Raw genomic sequence first — 24,612 nt, 5'->3', positions numbered from 1 at the left:
ATTAATACACCTAATAGTTCCACTGTGTAATTGTTAGGCTCATAAACTTAATAAAAACAAAATGTTGTATGATCTCACATGCAGAATGTTGGGTTTGTCAATGACAACAACAACAAAAAAGCCACAAAGTTGGTTTCATTTGTGTAGTCATGGGCCAAGTTTTTCAAATACACTGTGTGCAACCAGCCAACAGTATCACAGGTTGTGATTTGCATGCTTAGCTTCCTTTACGGTATTTTCATATAGTCATACTAGCTTTAAGATATCTGTGTTTACTTCTTGTTTTGAAGGCAAATTTTGAGTTGAATCTGTTCCCACTCTGACTCACAAGCTCTTTGATCTGACAAAGATGCTATTTAATGAAGATAGCTGGAGTCGCAGCGAGTATACTTGTATTTGCCTGCAGCACCTTGTTTGTCGTGGCCTGCTCTTTGAACTTCTTTTAAACTGTGCCACTTTAACAGGGCTTCGCCTCATGACTCGCACATTGAACAGTTCAAATCACAACACTGCAGGCATTGGTTCTGCTGACTTCTTTGGCAGATTTATTCTAACTTTAAACAAAATGAACAAAACATTGTCAAATCTAACGAAAAGGCAATGATTGTACCAAAGCCCCATTCTACACGTGTCCTACATGTTGCTAAAGACAGGTGTACCTCTTCTATCACATCTGATCATTATCTGATTAATCCTAATAGGTCCAAAAAGAATTGTTTCATAAATCAAAAGAAAAGATTTACATCACCTCAATACATTTGATAATTGTGAGATTATAATTTGCATCAACACAAACAAATGGCTCTAACGATGTTTGACAGCAGTCTGAGAGCACACCTAATGTGATTTTGTTTGGAGTAAGAAATTAGCTTGAGTGCCTTGCTCATAAAAACCTTTTTTGAGAGACAGGAGATTATGTGTCTAATTTACCAATCCTGCCTCTTCAATTTCTATCCCAATCTCGTAAGAGAAAGGCCAACATTGGTAACATCCATACACGGCAAAAAACACCACATATAGCCAATTGTCCATTTTATAAATGGATTATATCCAGTGGCAGGCAGCATGAAAATATAGTGCCCAGTAGAGAAGCAACCAGAAAATGAGCACCCAATATCTATGACGATGAAATATCCAAAATATCCACTAAGTCTCCCATGTACTCATATTTGTACACAAAAAACTTTCACAGCACTGCCCCAAACAATACAAATTGGTCTATTTACTTTTTGCTGACCACAAGCATACATTTCCTATCTGTCCCACACTTTTACTGTTTGTTTTTGAAATCATGCACCCCAGAAAATCATACAATAGAAAAGCAGTCCGCAGCTCAGATGCTCCGTTTAAACCAGATGTCAGCGAAAAAAATAAGAGCAGATTGGGCCACAAATAGTAAACATCTCCCCTTGATAAAATGGACTGTTGAATTTTCAGAATTGGCAAGCAACTAACGTATCTTTAAGAGTCCTCCCTGTACTCGTGCTGTGACAGTTTCTGCATGTGTGTGATTGTTGTGTCGAGGAAGACAGACAGGGGAAGTGTGTGCAGAATATGTTTTGTTTTTCTGTTGTCTGCAATTTCTTGGCACGGCTGGCTGATCCGCCTTGCTGGCAAGTGTAGGGACCCTAGCCCATAGTGGGTATGAGGTGTTTCAAAGATCTGGAACAAAGCAAACCAGTAAAATGGCAATGGGAATAATCAGATATTATGGGGCTTTTATCCGTTGCTCTGTGCAGGTTCATTATGGATACTTGATTTTGGCTTTAGGCTAGCAACCAACGATGCACAGTAGGACGCTACTGTGGAAGGACAACTTCACTGAATGCTGAGCCTTCATTTCTCCAATGAGATTTATCACACATTTAATTTCCCTAAACCAAACTGCAGCCGATCTTTCCTTGAGATTTGGCATTGATTGGACAGCCTGTACTCCTCCCTCCCCCTCGCTGATGCTGTCTGTATTAAGAAAAGGCCTCACCACTAATTACACCCTCCCAGTCTAATAGAGGCACCCTGTTAAACAAACAATTGATCCCCACTTAACACATGTACCCACGTTAGTAAAACACAATTTGCCAATTTGCCAAAGGCAACACAGACAGGAGAGGGAAAAAGAGAGGGAGGAAAGAGAGAAACGGGGAGCAAAGGAGGGAACCACTGGGGGCTCCTGCTATCAGAGGAGGAGGGATGATACTGATGCAGGGGTGGTGGGGAAAGATGGAGTGGAAGGGTGGAAGGGTGGAGAGAGAGAGAGAGAGGAAGAGAGATGAAGATACGTTGTCCACAGCTCTGGTTCTTGGCTGGATCCCAGAGATGTCCGATGCTGACTCTTTCATCAATGCTAATTTGACTGCTTGAAAACTTCAAAGGACAATAAAGACTTCTAATGTCAGATAAGTCTGTGTGCATCTGCTTCCATGTGTCTTAGTCTTTGTACAGGCCAATATATAGTCTCTCAGAAGTGTGGTTCAAACAGTGTTAAGTGGTAAAAAGATCCTTTCAGATGTTCAAATGAGGGGAGTTTATCCAATTTTTATAGCTTTCAACACCTCCAACAGCTACGCCTGATTTCTGAAACAACCCAAGAATTTGAGGTTCACAACATTTATGTCTACAGCAAATTAAGAGCGATTTTTTTTTTTATTCTACTGGGGTTCTAATAATACTGGGATTTAATCCTGAGAGATTACATACATATTCTAAAAGCATGAATGACTGCACTGAGGATGCTTCAGGATTCAATTGCCCAGGTCACATTTATAAGTGGTCAGGTGCATTGTATTCACACTGTGTGCAAATGCATGCCTGACAACACTGATGGCAAGCTTTGTCAATTTGTATGCATGTAGCATAAAACTCAATTAAATTTGCCAACGCCAAACAATTGCAAAAAGGTTGTTTTTTTTTTAGCTGTTTGACTGAATGCGGATGAGTTTTTGTCGTCTGTTTAGAATTGGCTGTTTCCCGCAAAATTACACAGCTATGAATAGGCAAGTGGAAGTGGTCACTTCAGATGCATTTGAGACATAATCGGTGCAAGGTATAACAAGCAATCCATCCCAAATACGTTTAATCTGGACCTAAATACATGACAGTAGGTCTGAACAAATCATTTATGTTTCTACATACATAGCTGTGTGTCTGCTTGTCAGTTAGTGTGCGCAGGCTTGGAGCAGGGGGAATGAAGGGTGTAAGCGAAGCAAACAGATTGCCTCGTTTGCCTTTTTGAACTGCCCAGCACGATTGGTGAACAGGAGGGGAACAACAAAAGGTGTTAATGGCTTTATGGAGGCCCCATGCTGTCAGATAGGCCATTATCTTCCTGATTCACTGCAGAATGGATAATAGCTCTGATCAGTTGCCCTCTTTATCTCTAGGGCCAAAGACCTGAAAGCTGGGTTAACATATCACTTGAGCCATAAAACTGCTTACAGTAAATATTGTTAGTAAATAAAAATCAGTCGTAACACATTGAATTAAAAAAGACACTATTCGTTTAATTTAGTCAAATTGTCTCCAGTTTATATATACTAATTTTAAAGTAATTGTATTGTATTTTTAAGCTGTTAGCCAATTGTAATCATTAGCCTATAAAATACTATATTGGTGGTGGTCTCAACCATGTTTTTTTTTTAAATAAACGTTACACAGTGGACAAGTACATACATGTGTGTGTGTGTGTGTGTGTGTGTGTGTGTGTGTGTGTGTGTGTGTGTGTGTGTGTATATATATATGAACTGTGTAATTTGAATCCCTAACAAGTGTTTGGTATTATATTTTTCTTTACTTAAGTTTATTACGTTGTTTTACTGCAATGCAAACTTTTTTACCTGGGTGTGTGTTAAGTGTTATTTGTCATTCCTTTGTCAGATGTGTGTTTGTTTGTGTGGTGTTTGCCTGCCTGATAAGCTTTGCACATAATGTGTGCATGTGTGTGTGTGCATGAGGGATGGGTAGGGCAGCGTTGTAAACTTATCAGCTGGTGATGACTTTCCACACAGCTCTAAGACAACTTAAGCCCTCTCTAATTACAGCACATCTGTTGCAGCAGAGAGGTATTCTTGTCATGTGGTTTAACAAATACTTTCGCATTCAGAGGAGTACATACCTAATGAGCCTCACAGCCCAGGGCAACTCACGTCTCCCCACTAAGATCAAAACACCTAACCTCCATACAACACACACACACAGACACACACACCTACACATGAAAAAAAAAAACGTGACCACAGAGGAACACTGACACACGCAAAGTCGAAAAACACAATTCACAGCCACAGAAACGCATTGACACCCCCAAACACACACAGGCACAAACACATAAAAACTCCACAGCAACCTGTTTTTCAAAAAGCGACAAGAACAAATGACTCAAATGAAAGGAGCCAAACTATGAGCGGGTACATGTTTACACTCTCTGACAACATTCTGAAGGTGTTATCAAGGTGGAAATCAAACAACCCGTCTGCTCTAATTATTACCTGCCCTAAATAAAAAGGAGTTGTCTTTGCAACCTAGGGGATGTAATAGGTTGAAGAAAATAACATCAAGAAGCAGATGAAGAATACACCCACAAGGATATCTGGCAGTCAGTGTAAATGTGCTAAGGTTGCGCTATAATAACCCGGTAAGCTGGCTGTAATGATTGTTGGGGAGACAGGGGATAAAGTGCTTGTCTCAAACTGCTGCAGTCACTCACAACAGGTGCTAGCACAGGCTACAGTCCCTTCTGACCAATCAAACTAAGACTGGGGGGTGGAGGCATTTTTGACTCATTGGATGGAAAACCATGAGGGATATTGCAACCTACAAAACGTCAGTCAGGAGCACATCTGCACATGGGACTAATAGAAGATAATGAGACATCATCGCCACTAAGACAACATGGCACGTATACAAAAAGAAAACTGAGCCCAGCTCATCTGCTCAAATGGGAAACTAGTGTCTTTTATCAAACAAATTGTCCAAAAAAAAGCCTCAAATTGTTTTCCCTGCAATGTTTATCTTACGGCTTTAGTCAATCGCTGCCGCTGGATCTGGAGTTGGGCATGACATAGGTTTAGCATATGGTTCACTGCAATGCTGAGGCTTAACTCCAGCTTGTGGTTTCTGACTGTCAACCTCCTTGGCTTAGTCTCCATTTTCCAGAGACATTCCAAATGTCATTATGAGATATATTGCTTAAAAAGTCATACACACACGTGCATACACAATCTCTCTAACACGTCCACAATCTCCCACACTAATACACAATTGCACACTTACAGGCACGCATCCTTGCCCATAAGCAGACACACGTGTTTCCTGTCTGTATCCGCCTTAACACCATGTGTCTTCCGTGCAGCTTGTCTTCCTCCTCCTTCTACAGCCAATTGCTGCACTAATATGGCTGCAGCCCCTAAAGATACAATATACGCTTATTGGCGAGTCACTCTATTAGTGACAAAAGGTCACACTGTGAAAATATTAAACTTATGAAGGACCTGCACTCTCTCCGCACCCAAATATGCGGAGAAAGCACAAAAAAGGTGTTGTGTCCTCTGTGTATGATTATATCTTCTTCCTTCATCCTTCAAGCAGTGACCCAAGGGCCACTATTTTATTGGTCTCAGATGCTGGCTGCCTCACAATGTACAAAAGAGCCCGTTATTCCAGACCAATATTAAAGCTGGCCTTCGCATGCAGCATTATCCACATGACACGCACATACACTAGCACACACACACACACACACACACACACACACGCATAATATGTACACATAAAACTATGTGTTGTGTGTGCCTGTCTTTCAGGTGCGGATGCCTGTAAGCAGCAGAGCCTGGATAGTTATAGGGAGAGCTGTGGCCTCTTTATCCTGTCAAAGGTTATGACAGACTGACAGAGGAACTGCTGTGTCCACCTCCTGTGTTCAAAACCATTATACTTGCCATGAAAGAGTGCTTTCAATCTAATCAAGTGTCTGTTTGAGTACAGGGAGGCATACAGTACCGTCACATGTTGAATGCATTAGCCAAGCATCAATGAGTGGGTGAGGAGGTTGGCAAGGATATGAGAGTGTTGATGCTTAAAGTGTGAAAACTGAGTGTATATCTGCATATCTGTGCATGACTGAGTGTGTGTGAAGAGCACTCTTGACATACACATATAGTGCATGTGCCTGCATGTGTGAGCCGGTTACATGTGTGCCTGTGTGGATATGTGTTTGTGCATATGTGTCAGTTTGTGTGTGAGCATTTTGCTCCAGCAGCAACGCGAGTTTGTGTGTGTGGAGTTACAGCTATCAAATACTTTTAAAAGCTTGATTTCCCTTGGGAAATGACAGGGGTCATCTCATCGGCGAGGGATGAAAACAACATTTGCATCCAATTGGTCACACCCACGACATTAAAGTTTTAGCCAGACAAAAACATGTCAAAGAAATTTACATCGCTGCGCTGACAGCCCTACAGACTTGCGGACACAGCCCATTGCCACTTCCAATTATTAAGGCTACTTTTATTGTGTGTGAACTCCATATTCCCCATTACCAATAAAAACATAATGGGGAGGAGATATTTTTTCTTTGTCACAGGCATTATCATCCACTCCATCCGTTGAGTGTGTATCAAGCTGCCAATCAGAATTAGGGAGTGGGCTAGCAGACGTGAGATGATTCGCCTGGCTCAGCCCCCATGCATGGATTTAAATAATAAAAGAGAGATTTCTCTCAAGGCCCTGAGCGCCGTGCCAATAAGAGAGCGGGGAAAATGGGAAAATGGCCGTGTGCAATGAGAAAAAACTGCAAATTGAGGGTATAATGAACATGTTTAATATTTCATTTCTCTGGATGGAAATATCTATAGTGGGCGGCCTTTTTTCATTTGCTCACCATTTGGTGGAATTAGGCTTCTGTTTTTTTTTACCTCAGAAACCATGAAAGAATTTCAACCAGCTGCTGATGCCGGGAGAAAGGAGTATACTGGTGGTATAAAGACAGTAATCATTTACAATTACACAACACACAATCCCTTCATCGCAAGCTGTCTTTCCATCTCATCTACAGCAGATCAAGAGCTCATATGAGTGCTGGCCTGATGATAAGAGATTTCCCCCTTCACTGCGATTGGTGGGCAATGCAAGGATATTCTCTATAGGTGCAGTCCTGTAATCACCACCATTTATGCCATACTTAATGGCACATATTACCCATTACCCCTTCAAAGTAAAGCTCTTCCTATTACCTTTACTGTCTGGTCTGTGCCTGGCATATATCCTTTCTGAATATACATCATCATCACATTTTTCATATTAGGTATTCCACACACAGTATGTGACTTTTAAAGCTGGAGCCATCTCGCTATTTAACTGTCAGCATGATTAGCAACAACTCAGGAGAGGTTTTCTAAGAATGATATAGGTTTCATGTCTCCTTCTGCTAAAGGAAACCGATTAATATGTGGTCAAGTGCATTTTGTCTGCGTTATATAGAACCGAAATTGCGTGAAATCTTCTTTTAGACATTACAATACTGTAAGCTCTCACGTTTTATTTCTCATATGACCAAGAGCGCTGCTTTTTTTGTTTAAAAAGTTTCAAGTTCAGAGACTTTTCCATCTGCCGAAAATCTGAGTAAATGGCCACAAATATGTATCCTAAGTGAAACCAGGTTGGTTGGGTTGTTTATCTTGCCTTTAGTTCACTTCTTATTTTGACTGGAGGACTTCAACCAGTGCCAGGACTGGCTAGACATTTCAAGGGATTTACCCAGCCAGTCCACATTATTTACCCCCATGGATAAATACACTTGATAGCTTTCTCTTTTTTTTAATTCATATTATGCTCACTGCTCTGTTAAATACACCTCTCTGAAATCTCTTTTAATGAATGTCAGAAACACATTTTGGGCTTTTTTGTTTGTAATGGACCAAGCAAGTGTGATTGAAAATGAGTATAATTTGTTTATTTGCGTGATTGGTATTATTAGGACTATTTAGTCAGAGTTGCTTATTAAATGTGAACATAGTTGAGGGTAAAATTACACACAATTATTAGTTAAATGCTCCATTTAATCTTCAGGGGCCATAAAGCTCAAAACAATTATTTGTCTTCAAACCCTAACAAATTTATTTTCTGGTTTTCTGGCAGAGTTTTCCAAGTTATTGGGATAGAAAAACTCTATGGCATCATGGGAAGCAACACTGTTGTCAATAATACATATAAGTGAGATGCAGCTCTCTAATATTAGAATCTGCCCAATTGCTGCCTTAACACCATGCTAATAAAGTCATCAGAATAGAGGTACCAACAACATTAATTGCCTTACATGAATAATAATTATGATGATGGTAATGATGATGTCTGTCTGTTGTGAGCGAGCATGGATTAGCATTACTTGGTATTAAGGTATTGCGTTCATTAGACTTCCTGAGTAGATGCATTAGGCTTTATGCTTTTGCTATAAATCAGCTTCAAAGGAAAACTCTCAGACTGAATTTGGTGGAATGAGGTCAAGATGCACACCATTAATTCAACAGCTCCAAAAACACAAACTAGAACAGAGCGACCAATGGGCTCCAGCAGTTAAAAATTCATCTTAGCTTGTCCTGAATTTGTGTACTGGTGATTACTGACTTTTTTTGCATTACTTTTAATCTGCCGTTGAGTCATAAATTATTCATCTCAGCATTTCAAATATTAAACGCATGTATTAATTTAATTTATCATCTGCAAAAACAAGGGGCAAAAACAAAACTGCAAACTATCACAAATCTTCAGTTGTGCTTGAGTCAGTCTCGGGAGAAGACAAAAGACTTTATACTATAAATTCAAAGTTGTTATGCAAGCATTTATGAGATGAATATGGTGAGATTAAAACTATGCCCTTTCATTTGGAATTGATTAAGCATAATAGTTGTAATTAATGAGATGAAAAGACAATATCATATGGAAAAGCTAAGAGCACTCCTGCCTGGTGAGTTTGTGCCACAAAACCTTCTGGAAAATAATATTTCCTGATATTTCTACAGTTGTCTGATGCATTCTATTTGCTTATGAAGTGAAGGGGTATCAGCTAAGGGCCAGATATATCCTTTGCTTTTTTTTTTTTATCTTATCCCAAAACTGCCAGGTTAGGGAGGAGTCAGGTGTCAGCTCATCTCTACACTGTGGAGATCTAGGACAGAGAGCCAGGCTAATCTCTCTGCTGAGGGTTCGTTAGTTAGCACGCTGTCATCAATGGCGTCTCAGTTGTGTGGAGATTGTTTGTGTGAGGTAGAGACACCTCCACCTCCGAGGCCCCTTCTCCTGTTGTGTTTCTCTGTGATCTTGCAGTCATGTATGTGATTGGATTTTGGCTTAACAAAAACCTGAAATTACACACCTATTGTGTTTCAGCTAAGCCCGCTTTCACTGCGATAGGGGCTGGCTCTGCACGGCTCTCTTGGCTGCCGACTTTTAGGATCCCGCCCCTTGTCCCTTCTAGGTTGTTGAAGGAAAAGGATAACAGGATTAGGTCAGGGTTTCTGGGAAGCATCGATTGCCATATTCTGCAAGCTGGTAAAAAAAGAAGCTGCGACATGGGTCACTAGCTACGGGGTGAGATGGGCTCAGCCTTTACCCTGTGTGAGGAAAGATGTCACCTTGGCAGTGCAAGGTGACAATATTTTGGAGACAGGGGAGAAGAGCTACTCACCATCCTCTAAACCACACTCAGGGACCCTGACACTGCACCATCTGTGACACTACCCCCGGTCCCCTCAGGCTATGCTTATGCTCATCACAGAGATGCTGATAACACAGGGTGTGACTAACACGCCATACAAATCTCCACATCCCAGGCACAGAGAGAAACAGAAAGAGGGGGACACACTTACACACACACACACACACACACACACACACACACACACACACACACACTTAGACATAGTCTACATCCACTATCATAACCAGTCGTCAGGAGGCAGGTTGCTCTCAGCTATAAGGGGCGTGTGGATGTGGGTCTATGATGAGTGGGTGGACCCAGACGGGGTAATGACAGGGTAGGACTATGTATGTCGAGTTGTTTGTAATTAAATTTGAAACTGACAGTCCTTTCATACAAATGTGCTGTGGGGGTGAAAGGTAAGTGGGAGAGGCCGAGAGCTTTGCCAAGCTGGATCTTAATGGGGCCAGAGTATCATATTTGTTACAGATCTCTAGAGGGGAGAATTCAAAACCCCGCAACCCTGTCTACTTTAAGACTCTGTGAGGGTCGTCATTCTCTATCATGAAGAAGTGTTAATGATGTAGAAGGATAAACTTAAATTATACTCTATAAATGATAAAATATTAAATATATTTAACTTATTTTTGATGGTAGAGCCAAGTAGTTTTGCTTTTATTTCTATGGGGTTTCAGATAATATCTGTGTGTGAGATTTGTCGCTCCGCAATGGAAATAAATTAATTATTGTTTGTGGTGCTTAAAATGTAAAACTTAAGCGTTGAGCTTATTAGCTTTTTTTCAGAGCCCGAGACATTTTTTTCTTAGTCGTTCCAGTAAAAACGATATCCGCTGAATTTCTAAATATGCATTTTTTCCAATGCTGTAAGACAACAAATTAAACCTAAATGATCTGCAGCACTATGCCATTAGAGTTAAATGAGAGAATACCTATATAGTAGTTCTACGCGATTCCAGTGAACTGACCCTTTAACGCATGGACAGTATCTAACATTTGTAATCAAATAAAAAAAGAGAAACCAGAGGTGATTTTGAGGGTTTCGTTACATTGTTCAGGAAACATTGTATCAACTTCAGACAGCCTCTGATGAGGACAGTGGACCACAGAGTGCATAATACAGATGCACGCTGTCCTTTCTTCATAATTGTTGGCCTGGGGCTGTTAAAAGAAAATGAAGGTGGAGCTCAGGAAATAACAGCTGACCCTCTCTGCTTTCCCCTTCCCGTTTTATTCACTCACACTATACAGGCCTGTAATACCACACGGGACACACAAGCCTGTGTGTGTGTGTGTGCTTTACCTGACCACTCCATGCAGGAGGTTTTCTTGTGCCCCTGATCCTTGTTCACTAAACTGTCTGCACGATACACTGTAATGACCTCCCACCTCTGAAGCACACACATTCACAACAACACACAGACTGCCCTCCTGGTCGTGTTTCCCTTTCCTTAGCTTCATAGCGGTTCCTCATTATGAAGACACAATGGGAAGCAGCAGCGTCTGCCTGGGCCAATAGCGCTAAGCATAAATAATGCAAGGTCAATGTCTCTCCTCTCTCCTTTCTCTCCTTTTTCCCCAGGGGAGGGGGTGGGATCTAAAGCTCTGACACACCAGCAGGTCTCTTTCAGCCCATTTATAAGCTCTCTGTCCTCTCAACTTCCTCTCTTCTTCTTCACATCTCTCCTCTCTGCGTCTTACTTTTCTATCCATCTCCCCTGTCTTTTTTGTTTGTGTTCCCTCTCTTCATCTCTTACTTTGCCTTTTCTTTTCTTTTACCTTTTGCACCCTGTTGTCCTCTCTTCCCCCCGTTATCTCTCTCTCTCTCTCTCTCTCTCTCTCTCTCTCTCTCTCTCTCTCTCTCTCATTCTCCATCCTTGTCCTCTTTCCTCCTCTTGTCCCTTTACCCCACCACTTCCCATATTCCCATTGTCTTCTCCTCATACACTCCTTCATTTGTACGCCTCCATTGCTACCTTTTCACCTCCCACTGTCATTCACTCTCTGTTCACTTTCTCTTCTTCTCCCTTCTCAAATACACCATCTTTACTTCACTCCAAATGTTTCTCTCTTTTGATTACTCTTTGCTCTCCTTGTTTTCAGAGAAGTACATCTTGGAAAGTGGAGGGGAAGGAGGGGAGAAGAGGAGGAGGGGGTGGGTGAAAACAAGGCTCCCTAGAGCCAGAGGGACAGCTTATCCTTATCAGGCTTCAACCTGCTTATTAGATCCTCCAGGACACGCCACGCTCTTCACTTAAACAACACCTCCTACCCCCTCTTCCATCTCTCTCTCTCCTCTCTATTCTTTCTTTCTCCCTCCATCTAAGGCTTTTAATACTGCATCTCACAGCGGGGCTGGAGGAGTGGGAGGTTTAGTCACATAGATAGGAGATGAAAATGGGGCCTTGGCCTGGAACAGTGCTGTCACATTGTTTGAGTATTGTTTATAAAATCAGAGTCTTGAAGTGAACGTGTGAAACTCTAGCTATCATCATAGCAATCCGTTTGAGTCATTGCAACGCAGGTCTACCTCTTTCACTTAGTGGCTCTATCTGCCTCACATTGTACGGTGCCGGTGTGAGTGTTTATAGGATGGAGAGTTGGAAGGAAAAAAGATGAAAGAAAAGTCAGTGCATGGTCGACCAGAAGTCATTTTCGTCTTCTTCTCCCGCACCGCAGGTCAAAGACAGTCAGGCCAGGAAGCCCCATCCTGCCCCTGAACCATCTGTCGTGCCCCAGGAGCTGCCAGGATGTACCCCCACGGAGCCTGTGAGGCAGCAGCCCTGCTTATCCCCACCCCCCCAACCCACCCTGCATCCAGCACCCAGCACCCAGTCGCAGGAGGAAGCAGCCTGTCAGAGGGGATCTGTTCTTTAGAAAGGCAAAGACCGGAAAGCTCTCTATACTGTGTGTGCAACTTACATGCTCACACACGGAGAAAAAACACAGTGCAGATACACATCCACAAGCACAAACATCTGATTTGTCTTTGTAACAGATATCTGGAGCTATCGTAATGATGGTTACCCCAGTCAGCATCCATGCTCAGCAAATTAATGACAAAGGTAATTTTTTCACCAACGTCAAAGCCAAGTGAGATAACTGCTTATCTGGATATGTGCGTGCAGTCCATGCCATCCAGAGGCAAGAATAGATGAGAGGCACATGGTGAGTGTCTCTTGGAGTAACTGTAGGCCAGCCCTCATGCTGCCTGCCCTCAAACCCATAGAGACTTAGTTGAATGCCAGACCTCCATGTGGAGTCTTAAGATAGACCCACTCGGGCAGCAACAGCACAGAGTATCATATCTCTGAGATCCTTACCAAAGACAAGACCCCAACAAAGCGCCCTTGCAGAGATTTACACCAGCCACTCAAAGTAGAGGGGCCTGACTGTGGACATACACTTGCACGCCATCCGATTAGTCAACATCCATCATATCCTGACGAGGGGGACTCCCTCTGAAAATAAATGTATATTTAGGAGCCTCGCTGTGAGGAAGGGGGTGTGTGGGATCTTGTTACGACAGCCACTCCAGAGGCTAAAATTAATGGCTCTTAGGCCGTCACTGGAGTGACACCCAAGCCCTCGGAGAATCATCAGCAAGCAGCAGTGGAGAATTCCACAGCTCGCCGCCACGTCCACACCAATTCACACTAACATGTCGAAGGCGTCTTAACAGCTGTCACTCACAGTGCAAGGCATGATGGGAGGTATGAGCATCCACACATGCTAATTTGTGCTAACAATATAGCATCATGATTACCAAGTGGTTTTGACAGAATCTTTGTCGTATTGCAACGATGCAAGATAAAGATGGCAATGATGATAACCATTAATTATTATAATTATGCCCTTAGTCTCATCGCTTAGAAGGAAAACATACTGAATGTGCAATGTGCTCCAACAATTGCAGTCTCTGGCAGAACTATTTTCAAAGCAGACAGGAGAGAACATGATTTTTTTAAGAACTCAACAACTAGTGTACAGGAAATTCTGGTCTTTTCAATAAACTATCTTGCAATCCTCTGAGGCAATATTTTCTGGAAGCTGATCTTTTAACTCGGACCAAGAGTTGAAAGAAAACATTATTTTAACAACACTTTTTAAAATAAAGAAGTCTCTACACAATGTTTTGTGTCCCCACACAAGCCAGCAGTGTGTTGGTAAATACAGGTTGAATTTGGGTCCTGAGTGGAAACAAGGTCTGGTGGGATTTCACTCTATTGATCACAAAGGAACCACACCCCAAGGTGAGCCAAGATAACACTTAGATTCAATAACCTCACCCCCACCAAACACACACACACACACACACACACATATATAATGTCTCTCTGTAGCTCTCTCTTTCACTCACACACACATTCACACACACACTCATGCCTCTGTGCAATAGACTCACACCATCAGATAGTGTTAAATGAGGAACTAATGACAGCTGACAGGAGACAGACCAATTAAACCTCATCAATTCCTGCCTTCTCTCTCTGAGCTGCCAGCAAACACCCCAATCAACAACTTGATCAGTCAGAAGGTGACACTGCAACGAAATGGCCTCACCAAATCACCTAACAACAGTCGCAGACGTATAGCCCGCCCTCTGCCTGTACAGGAGGGGGCTTCATCCTTTGGTGTCTGTTAATTGACCTGGTCGTGTGTCATCTAGAGCCACTGGTCAGTTGAGTCTTGAGTGAACTAGCTTTTAAGGGTGCAACTGAATAAAAAGTTTCCTATACGGAAAACTATTTAGTAATTACAACCGAATATTTAGCAAATATCTAAATGTAAAAAAAAAAAAATTACAAATGTAATCTGACAAACAGCCGCATCATTATAGCATATTCATAGTGACCCTCCAAATCCAGTGACAGAAAGGTGTTGCACCACTTGATAAGCTTTGGTTGGAGCATAACTGTGCCCTACATCCTTGTGTATCTACATTTATAACAGTGTTACAAGGGGAGCTGTTTAGGTTCCCTCTCTGCCTCCTTGTATTTTAGTGTACGGTGAACTGTTTTTGATGTCTGTTAAGATTTCAAACTCATGGATGCATCCGTAAAACTAGACATCCTGAATTGTATTGCATCTCCATACCTGTACCAACATCTTCACATTGTAGTAGTTCTTTGCGTTTTTATGTCTGAATGCCGGCTTCACTGGCAAAAATAACTTTTTAATAATCAATTTTAATAATGAAGTTAGTCTGTCTCACATCCAGTGACATGCGGTGAGGTTCGTGGCTGGTGAGGCACTGACACTACATAATTCAGATTTACAAATATATGAACCCAATAGAGAAGCTTAAATCACCATTCAATTGGAGGCCGGCACATTGACTACTGATTGTTTTTCATATCAGCATTATTTAGGTAAGCGTTTCAGAAGCGGAGCGCTCGCGGGCACCACCCGCGAAAATCGTGAGATTCCGCGATAATCTGCGTAACAACCACGGATGTATAAAGAGAACAACAAACACATAAAAGGTTACTTTACCTGTCCGACGTTGAATTGCTGTTGATTTGGTCATATTTCCTTGTTTTTTGAGACATTTTTAAGCTTGGATATATAATCTTGCATTTTTGTGGTCAAAGCAAAATATAAGAAGAAGAAAAGTATAGAAGAAGAGCAACGACAGAACAAGCATGAACTCGACCCGTGAGCTCTCTCACGCCCCCTTCAGTGAGGCAGAGGTACTGTTTGCCCCTCTGTGCTTTTTCACTGCGGTTTCTGTCAGATCAGCAACACTAAATATGTTCTACACATACGTGAAATACATTACCTATTATATGGAAAGAAAGGACATATAATAAAAGTGTCTACAAATATTACAGTGGTGACAAACAATGAGAAAGCAAAAGGCACGCGCGCAACCCAGTTTGTGAGGGATTGCGCAATCTGAGGTGAGGCACAGCTCGTCGCTGCCTCACCTCACGTGTCTCCTCTGTTTGAACAGGACATGCGCTAATTCAACGATTTTGATTATAAAAATGCTTGAAATGATTGGAATCATACAGGAATTACATTTATAGCACAGATCAGTAGAGAAATATTAATATATATTTTATATTAGCATTATTTGTTTTTTACTTGGCTCTGCCTCACCTGCCTCCCCCGACCGCACGTCCCTGCTCACATCATGTGTTTCAAACACATGATGTGAGACAGTGTTTCTAAAATCCAAACAAACCAAGAGCATATCGCATGTTTCCTATGCAAAATTTCTTGTTTATCCTGCACCCCAAATTGTATTCCTAAGCAAAAACACACACACAAACGATGGCCCTACTGTACACCAAACTGTGTTTGATGACCCCAATCGTGACAAATGGGCCTCCAAAGGACAATAAATTTTGATCTTTTGATCACAACATATGGGCTTCTAGCTGTCACAACTTTGACCACAAAAGTGAGCACCAGATACATCCACAGCCCCTTGAGGTGTATCCGGCATATTTCTCCTCCCGCATTGGAAATCAATGAGCAGCAAATTATTTATGGAAAATATACGCTGTGTTGAATTACTGTCGCTGGAGACCATGGGGATTTATACAGGAGCCTGACCACACAAATCATGCATAGCCAGCACCTGCAAAGTGACAGGTGACTCACTCTGAGGTGTAGCAGATATGGATGTATGAGTCTGTGTGTGGTTGTCTGTGTATATGGAAATGCAACTTCCATTTATAACTTAATTTCCTCTCCAAGGTCTAAACAATAACGAAAAAAAACTTGAGCAAACTCTTTTACAATAGCCCTTTGTTTTAGATAAACTCTCCTGTGGCCACAGCAGCTCCCTGAAAGATGTGTTATCTTTCTCTGTTGACCCACTTAGGCCACTGTTGATATATGTATTGATTGTATCTGCTGTGGCTGTCACAACAGAGGGTCACGATAAGAAGGGATGAAATTGGCCAAAGTAGCACATACAGTATTCTAGCTTGGAAATGAATGCATAAGATGAACAGCACTTCCCATACATGTTGTTAAAGTTGAAATCAGGTCAGGGAAAACTTTTAAAGGGTTACAATAGGCAGAACTACAGATACAGAAACCATATTACAAAACTTTTAGATATTAGGTGAGAACATGAGTCTTTTTGTGATATACAAAGGTTAAGACAGGCAGGAGCATGGGCCAAAGGGCAAAGAGGCCTGCACAAGCTGATTTACGACTGGCAAGGTGGAGGGCGCAGGATGCCCTGCTCCTGTGATCAGTTTCCGTGTTGTTGTCCTTTTTTTCCCCCTGTTGGGATGCTTCCACTCCACAGGCCAAAGTTGACAGATCCATATACTTTCCCCTTTTCCTTTCAGCTGGTTCCCATCCACCCCCTACCTTGCTTGGAACTACATTTATCATGTTCTCACACTATAAATCACTCCGGCTAAAGTGGGTCTGATAACTGTAGCATCACTGTCAAATGGCTGCTCCCCTAATCTGCCTTCAGACAGCCCCACAGGCCGTCAGACCACCATGAATGTCCGCACTCTCCCTTAACAGGGTACCACCGGGATACATTTGCGTGGCTACTACTCCAGCTTTTTGCATAACTTTCTCACAGATTTGACAGTCACGTCACACAGAAAAATATGAACAGAGAGCCCTGAAAGGCCCCACAGGCCCCTGACAGGGTGTTACATTGTCAAAACAGAGTTTCAGCCGCTACACAATCATCATTTCCAATTTCCTTCAGTCAGTCAAGATTGAAGAGAAACTGTGGAAACACAACAATTACCCTTCCCATTGTGGGAAATCTGTGTGACAAGCACATGGATATGTTTGTTTAAACCTGCCTGGAAAATCAATGTTTCTTCAACTGACTTGAGTTGCAAAAGGAAAAGGACATTTTGACATTACTTTACTAATTTACAGCAGATTGTTGTCAGTGTGACTGCAAAATAATCTAATAATAAATATGGTAATGAAAGCTTTGCAGCTTGCAATATTGAAATAATCTTTATGTGTCGACTGATGAAGCTTGAAGCTCTTATTCTGTACTATTTTGTTTAGCTTAGTGGATAGATTAGCAGGTTTTACACCCTTAAATGTAAAAATAATGCATCCCTTGTGGCTATAACAAACCACGATACTAAAGTGTACAGATATAAAAATAGTAAGGGAGCAAGTGTTGTCGTTTATGTGAATTATGACTGCAAAGATCACTGGCTGAAGCCTTGACTACACAAACAGGATGTGTCATGGAGGACACATGGGGGTCTTCCAGCATGAGGAGCTTCCCCCTCACAGCTTCTGTAGGCAGATTTATCATCCAGAGGTTAAGGGTGGGACACCGGCAGAGGAGAGGGAGCTTCAGTGTGGGAGGGGGGGCAGCAGGCTACGTGCAGGCAAGTTTGCTTTTACGTGTTTTCTTTTCTTCCCTTTGAAAAACAAGGGGGGGTTTGATGGTTGCTTACCGTGGGCCTAAGTCCATAAAGCTGTGAGGAGAGAGCCAGAGCCACATGTCTGAGGAGTAATGCGATCCCAAGGGGCTGACTGCTGTTAACTTTTATTACTGTAAATACTCTCTGTTCGCTTCTGTCCTGTCTCACACAACCCCTGGCTACTTTTATGTGCGGCTTGTGTTTGATTGACCTCCGCGATACACTCAAGGCCCATTCGAACGCACCAGTTTAGACATAAACTGGCACAAAATGCACTGCCGTAAAGTAGGTATAAGCATGCAGACAGACAGACATAAATATGGTGTCAGCAAAGGTTTCATAAACTTACACGTAAGTCCTGTATCAACAAAGTTCCATTTGTTGATACAGTCTACAGTTGTACCTGTGATGTAAAAGTCTATACGGAGCAGACTGGGACAGAATAAGGTGTATGCTTAATCACTTGTCCATGAATTTATAGAGACATACTGTACAATACACGAGAATAAACATGCACATGCAACCACACTGAAAATAAAAGCCATTCACTAATACAAGGTACAACACAAGAAGCTCCTGGAAGTTTATTTATGGGGAGTCTGTTTGATAGCAGGAGATGTGCATACAGACAGACAGACAGTCAGACAGACAGGGCTGTGTGGGGGAGATCAGTGAGGTAGAGAGCCCTGATTGATAAACTCCCTATCTGGCTATTTACGATCTGGCTGCAGAAGAGGCAGGCTTCGCCAGACAGAAAAGCAATTAATCTGCAAACGAGCTGGGGAACAGCCGGCCTGAGCATTGGAGCCTCCTACCAGCGTCGCTCTGGAGGGGAGATAAGGCTGCAGACGGCTATTTATTGTACATTTTAATTAAGTGCTTGTTAACGCTAGTTATCTTAACAGTCACAAAATTACCGTTGTAATGCATTTAGTTTGAGGAAAAATGGAGAGGGCTGGAGCACTTTATGAAAGCTGGCACAGCTTGCCTTCATTTGAAATCACAGGATAAATTCAGAGGAGGCGGATGCCACAATGATCTAAGCTCAGGCACTAATGGTTATTTAATATGGCCATCAGCGGTCCCAAGTCCCCAGCATACGGCACTCGCACAATAGCCTCCAAACCCTCTTTAACACTTATTTGAGATGACAGGAAAAATGAAACCGTTTGTGCTTTCAATGGAAAAGCAATCATTGGTACATTATACTCCGCTTGCCCTATCATGCTAATGCCGGGTAAAAATGTCACCAAATGTATTTAAAGGGCTGATGGAGTGTTGCCGTTTGATTCCTGCTGCCTGCCTGATTAATAAAAACCTTCAATTTGTATGTAAATGCAACCTGGGGCTCATATCATCTGCACACCTGCACCTGGAGAAAAATAATAAACTCAAGTTTAATGTGGCAATTATGAGAGTTTATGGGGATTGTGGGGAAGAGGGCGGCAGAGGAGAGGCTGGCTTGATGAGAGGGCTCTCAGAGGGGGAGTGTTCCGACCCGGACCAGCCCGCTACAGGAATGACTTGATGCACAAATATAACCCCAGATCACAGAGCTTACCACAACATGCACGCCCCCGCAACACAGGCTGGTAGTAGGGATTGAGGTAGTTCACCGATGTTTTGTTAAAAACAAGTATTGCTTGGTTTGCATTATTATTGGACAGCTACACATTTAAGTTGCTAAGCATTTATATGGAACGACACTTTCGATATTTGCTTTTGCTCCTTTAAATTTGATGCTGGCTGCTCAGTTTTGTACACAACTACCTCATGGTTCTGTCTGTGTAGTACTTGCATTGTGCTCTTGTCAACAGAATTATCACCTTTTCCCAACACTTAGCATTTAAAAGAAACATGCCTGGGCCTATTATCATTCAGCATGTAAATGGTATTGACCTTACGTCAAGCTGGCCATACCCACTCTACCCTTGGTAATTGATTTGTGTATTGTGTTGTGCTTTTCTTTTCTTTTACGTTACACATTCTCAGCCTCACACCCTACTTCCTCCAAGAACAAAGTGAGAGTATTGACTAAATGTGAGAGCAGTGAAGATTACAGAGCAAAGATTAAAGGTGGGTACTGTTGACTGAGTTTGCTGGGGTGGCAGCATGCAGCTTTCACCCACACACTGGGGCTTTGAAGCCAGCGCCGTCCTCCCTCCTTCACTGGACTCAGCACTAACATGTCTCACCTTGCCCACTGTAACCTGTCAGGATCAGCACTCCTCAAGCTGGAAGACAGAGGAGAGGAGAGGACCTGCTGAATATTTTGACACAACACCCCCCCCCCCCCCCCCCCCCCCCCCACACACACACACACACACACACACACACACACACACACACACACACACACACACACACACACACACCTTTGTTTCAGACAATTCTACGGAGATTGAATCAAAACAACAACAGCAGTGTATTCACAAACTGATGCAACTATCAGTCAGACAGCGAAAGAAATGGACAAAAGGGGCTCAAACGACGTGCAAGGTCTCTCCAGCATATTAAAAAATGCCTTTTCCATAGATGTTTCATAAGTGCATTACACAAACCCAGGTTTGGGCGCCCCAGCTTTGCAGTAACCTCACTACTATTGAAGATGATACAACCACACACAGCACTCACAGGAAAGTGACAAAGACCATGCAAAAAAAGAAAGAAGGTGAATACAGTGATTTGGAAGAGTGTCAAAAACTTCTGTGGTCTGTATTATGTGGGTGAGTAGACTGGAGCGATGCGGTGAGACGGTGATAATAGTTATCTGCCGAGATGATCTACTCGGGCATGATAATAGTGCTACAGTGGTGCGCCTGTGAATCAGTACCTTGATAGAGCAGAAGATGTGGGCCCTTCTCTCAACTCGGCGTAGAAAAAAAAAATCCCCACCTGCCTAATGGCTTTAGACAGCAGCCATTCGGCCCTGCTAATCTTCCGTCTCTCTGAAAATAACTTTTTGTGCTGTATGAAGATTGGATTTTACAGATCACAACGGCAAGGCAATGCATTCACTCAGCTGTACTTCTCATGAGAAACGTATCGTGATCTCTAATAATATTCTGTATACGGCTTCAGCCAAGCGCTACCTTTAAATGCGATGCCGTATTAATATTAATATTTATGGACTGTGGAGGAGCGCAAGCCGTCTGAGGGTACGGGCAGAACAAACTTCCATTAATTCCTATGGAGGGGAAAGTCCAAATTAATTCCTATTCTCATTTTAATGCCTTTATGCTAATGCTGGTTCAGAGGGAAAGGACGGTGAACCCACAGGAGGAGGAGGGTTAAAGTTGACTTGTGCACCTGAGAAATCTCACTTCACACAGGGAAATTGGCTAAAAGAGCTTATATGGCAGCTACCATTTACAGAATTCACACACAGTCTCCGGCCCATATTTGATTCCAAAGTATTCAAAGATTGCAGCTGTTCTTTAATGTTGCTACATTACTACATTTCACTGGGGGTAAAACCAAAAGTGAGCACACATAAAACGTTGGTCATAATCGCTTTTTGCACAGAAAAGTAAGTCAAAGTAAGGTAAAAGTTAAATCTGCCAGTTGGTCTGTAATATGTGAGGATGTTTACAACAGAGAGTCTGTCTTGCTTCTTCGAAGCCTTTAAGTATTGTTGTTTCATTCCCAGATCTCAGCAGTTAACTGGATGAGTACAATGTTGTTATTACCAACAGAAATGGTGGCCAAAACTATGAAAATAAAACCGGAAATATCTTTTAAGTTGGAATGCAACAAATTATGCGTTATCACCAAAACACAAATCTGATGCAGAAACAATTTCTAGACCCCATCTGCCTTAATCATCTGATCAGGAATTCCAACATCTAGTCAACTCCCCTGTGTCCCACAGGGAAAATCCAAGTCTATCCGTTCTGGTTTGTCTGGACTGGTTAATGTGGTGCTGAGCAGAGGCAAATACAAATAGATTGCACTGGTAGCAATTGTGCCCCCCTCCACCCCACTGTGTTACAGCTGTTATCATTACATATTTACTTGGAGGACAAGCGCGTGCTCCCTCCAGATAGGCCCCTATCAGTACATGTCTATGTTGTGACACCTGGAGGGTAATTGTCATTAATTGCACTCATTTGGATGGCAGGTCAGGGCAACTGAAGCGCAGGTGTTTGGGACGAAACATGATTATTCCCATCCAAGGAACGGGAGGCTGGGAAAGAATGATTTTTCCATTGTGGAAGGCCCCACACATAACGACTGTCCATTTTTCTGGTTTTATCACACATTAGCGGGTAATTGGGGCTCAAAAAAAAAAAGAAAAAAGAAAAGTGGGGAGAATGTCATCATCATTATTCGCTGCTTTCCTCCATTTCCTCCATTCATAGAGGAGATGGAGCACTCTATCAGTTTAGAATGGGCAAATTTAAAACGTTGAGATGACTGCAGTGACTGGAGTGATCGGCCGCTTAACTGTTATACAGCACATCACAACAATGGGGGCAACAGTTTACAAAAATGCCTTCATGGAATGAGATTTTAATAACGTCAAATTGAATTGTTGTACCTCAGACTTGTATCCTATGTCATCATTTGGAAAACAAATTTTGTCTGCGCTTTGGAAAAAAAAAGCCTTTAAATCTAGAAGACTCAACTTTCAGAGTGTTAGTCACTGACTCACTGTCTGGAGGGAGGTGTTACCAAGATGGCGCCCAATTGAGCCTTAAGAGAGTCCTTGGTGTCAGCAAAATTTACGAGACCCATATCCATGGTTCAAATGAGTTTAATTGAAAAGTGAAGACCTTAAAACATCAGTCTTTTATCTCCTAGCCATTCATCTGTTTGACTCTATCATTATCGGATTACCTTGTTATCAAGCTATATCATGACTCAGCTGCTTAGAATGTAAAGTAATTACCAGACGTCATGTTCACGTCTGCATGCCAAATCAGTATGCATTCAAAGCTAGTCTCTCCATTGACTGCAGTAGTATTGAAACACACAACATACATATTTCACAGTGCATAACAATCTTCTTCTACAATTCGAAGCTCAGTCTTTCCTCCCCTGCTGTTGCTGTTTATCTGCATTTACCCTGAGACTGACATGAGTGTGACATTGACACACACTCCTTAGGCTGTGATGTTTTCTTATTTTTCTTATGATGAAAACAACAAAAGAGCCATTTAAGACTCAAAACGACAACTAAGCCTGTCACTGTGTGTGTGTGTGTGTGTGTGTGTGTGTGTGTGTGTGTGTGTGTGTGTGTGTGTGTGTGTGTGTGTGTGTGTGTACCCCACATGGGCGGAGTGCAGACACCAGGCGCAAACATCCTCAATCTGTCCTAATAGCACAGCAGTATACAAAGCACAGACTTCAAATATAACAACCAAGCTACATTCCCTTATAAAAACACTGTTTACCGTCGCTATGATAATTTACCCAGTAACATGTGCCCTCCACAAGAGCAAACACCAAGGGATGCCAATGTGTGTGTGTTGGCTGACAAAAATACACAGCAGCAGCTGGGCCCCATGTTTGAAGGCCTGCCCTCCACACACCATAGCTCAACATAGAGGTACACTGTGACTTCTAGACTAGTTAGTGAAAGGAGGAGATCGAGGGAGGGCCTGAACTTGTGTATGCAGGTGTTTGTGACAAATGAGATGTTAATCACTGCCTTCAGTATGGATTTCCTCCCAAACCTATGCCTTTTTGACTAACAGTGTTGCTGTTTATTTATATTCGTTGCTTCATATTCAACAATAGAACAGAGCAAAAAGAGATAAGCTTGTCTTGTAAGACGCAGAACGCCATCAACTTTTATATTTTAGAGATGATGGAATGGTCTATTCTAGGTCAGTCTGACATAAAAAATAAAAACAGTAATATTTAACAGTGAGTTTTGCTCCCATGCCAGATATCATTGTGTCTGAGTAAGTGTCACATAAGCCATCCCCCATTAGTGTCCAATACCTGCTGCACATCTCCCTTCTGTCCACCTGAGCTGTGGAGACTAATACAGGGGAACCTGAGGCTGGTAGTGCCAGAGCCTGCTTGCCAAAGCCTCAGAGAAGACAGATGGCATCCGGAAATCAATAACCTCACACAACATCACCCATTTTGTGAACAAATGAATTTGCTTTGACAGAATGTGTATGAGCGATCGGGTGACCTGCTCTCTTCCTATCTGAACATCCTCCCCTCCCCTCCCCAAGCGCACAGTTATTTATGGCAGTTGGGCCCTATGCTCCTGTGTGCTTTGATGTTTAATTCAAGGACCCACAACCAGGCAGGGAGGAGAGCGTGGGTGTGTTGGGAACTCACCGGGGCTCAGGAGCTCAGGAACTCTGATTTCCTACAAATATTCCGCATGTTGCTCACAGTGGTCTCTGTGACTGCTGAGGAGTTACTCCTTACAGGGCCTGAATGTGTGGGGAAGATGACCAGACTGAGGCCGATACCATAACAACTTTTGAATGTATCTTGTGAGCTTGACATTCTGGAAAGTGTTCCTAAAACACCCTCACCCTGAGGTCTCTATAGTGGTCG

This window comes from Cebidichthys violaceus, unplaced genomic scaffold (assembly GCF_023349555.1).
Source record: "Cebidichthys violaceus isolate CVI_PGR_0920_01 unplaced genomic scaffold, fCebVio1.0.p SCAF_5, whole genome shotgun sequence".
NCBI lineage: Eukaryota > Metazoa > Chordata > Actinopteri > Perciformes > Stichaeidae > Cebidichthys > Cebidichthys violaceus.
Note: the sequence above shows the minus strand (reverse complement) of the source record.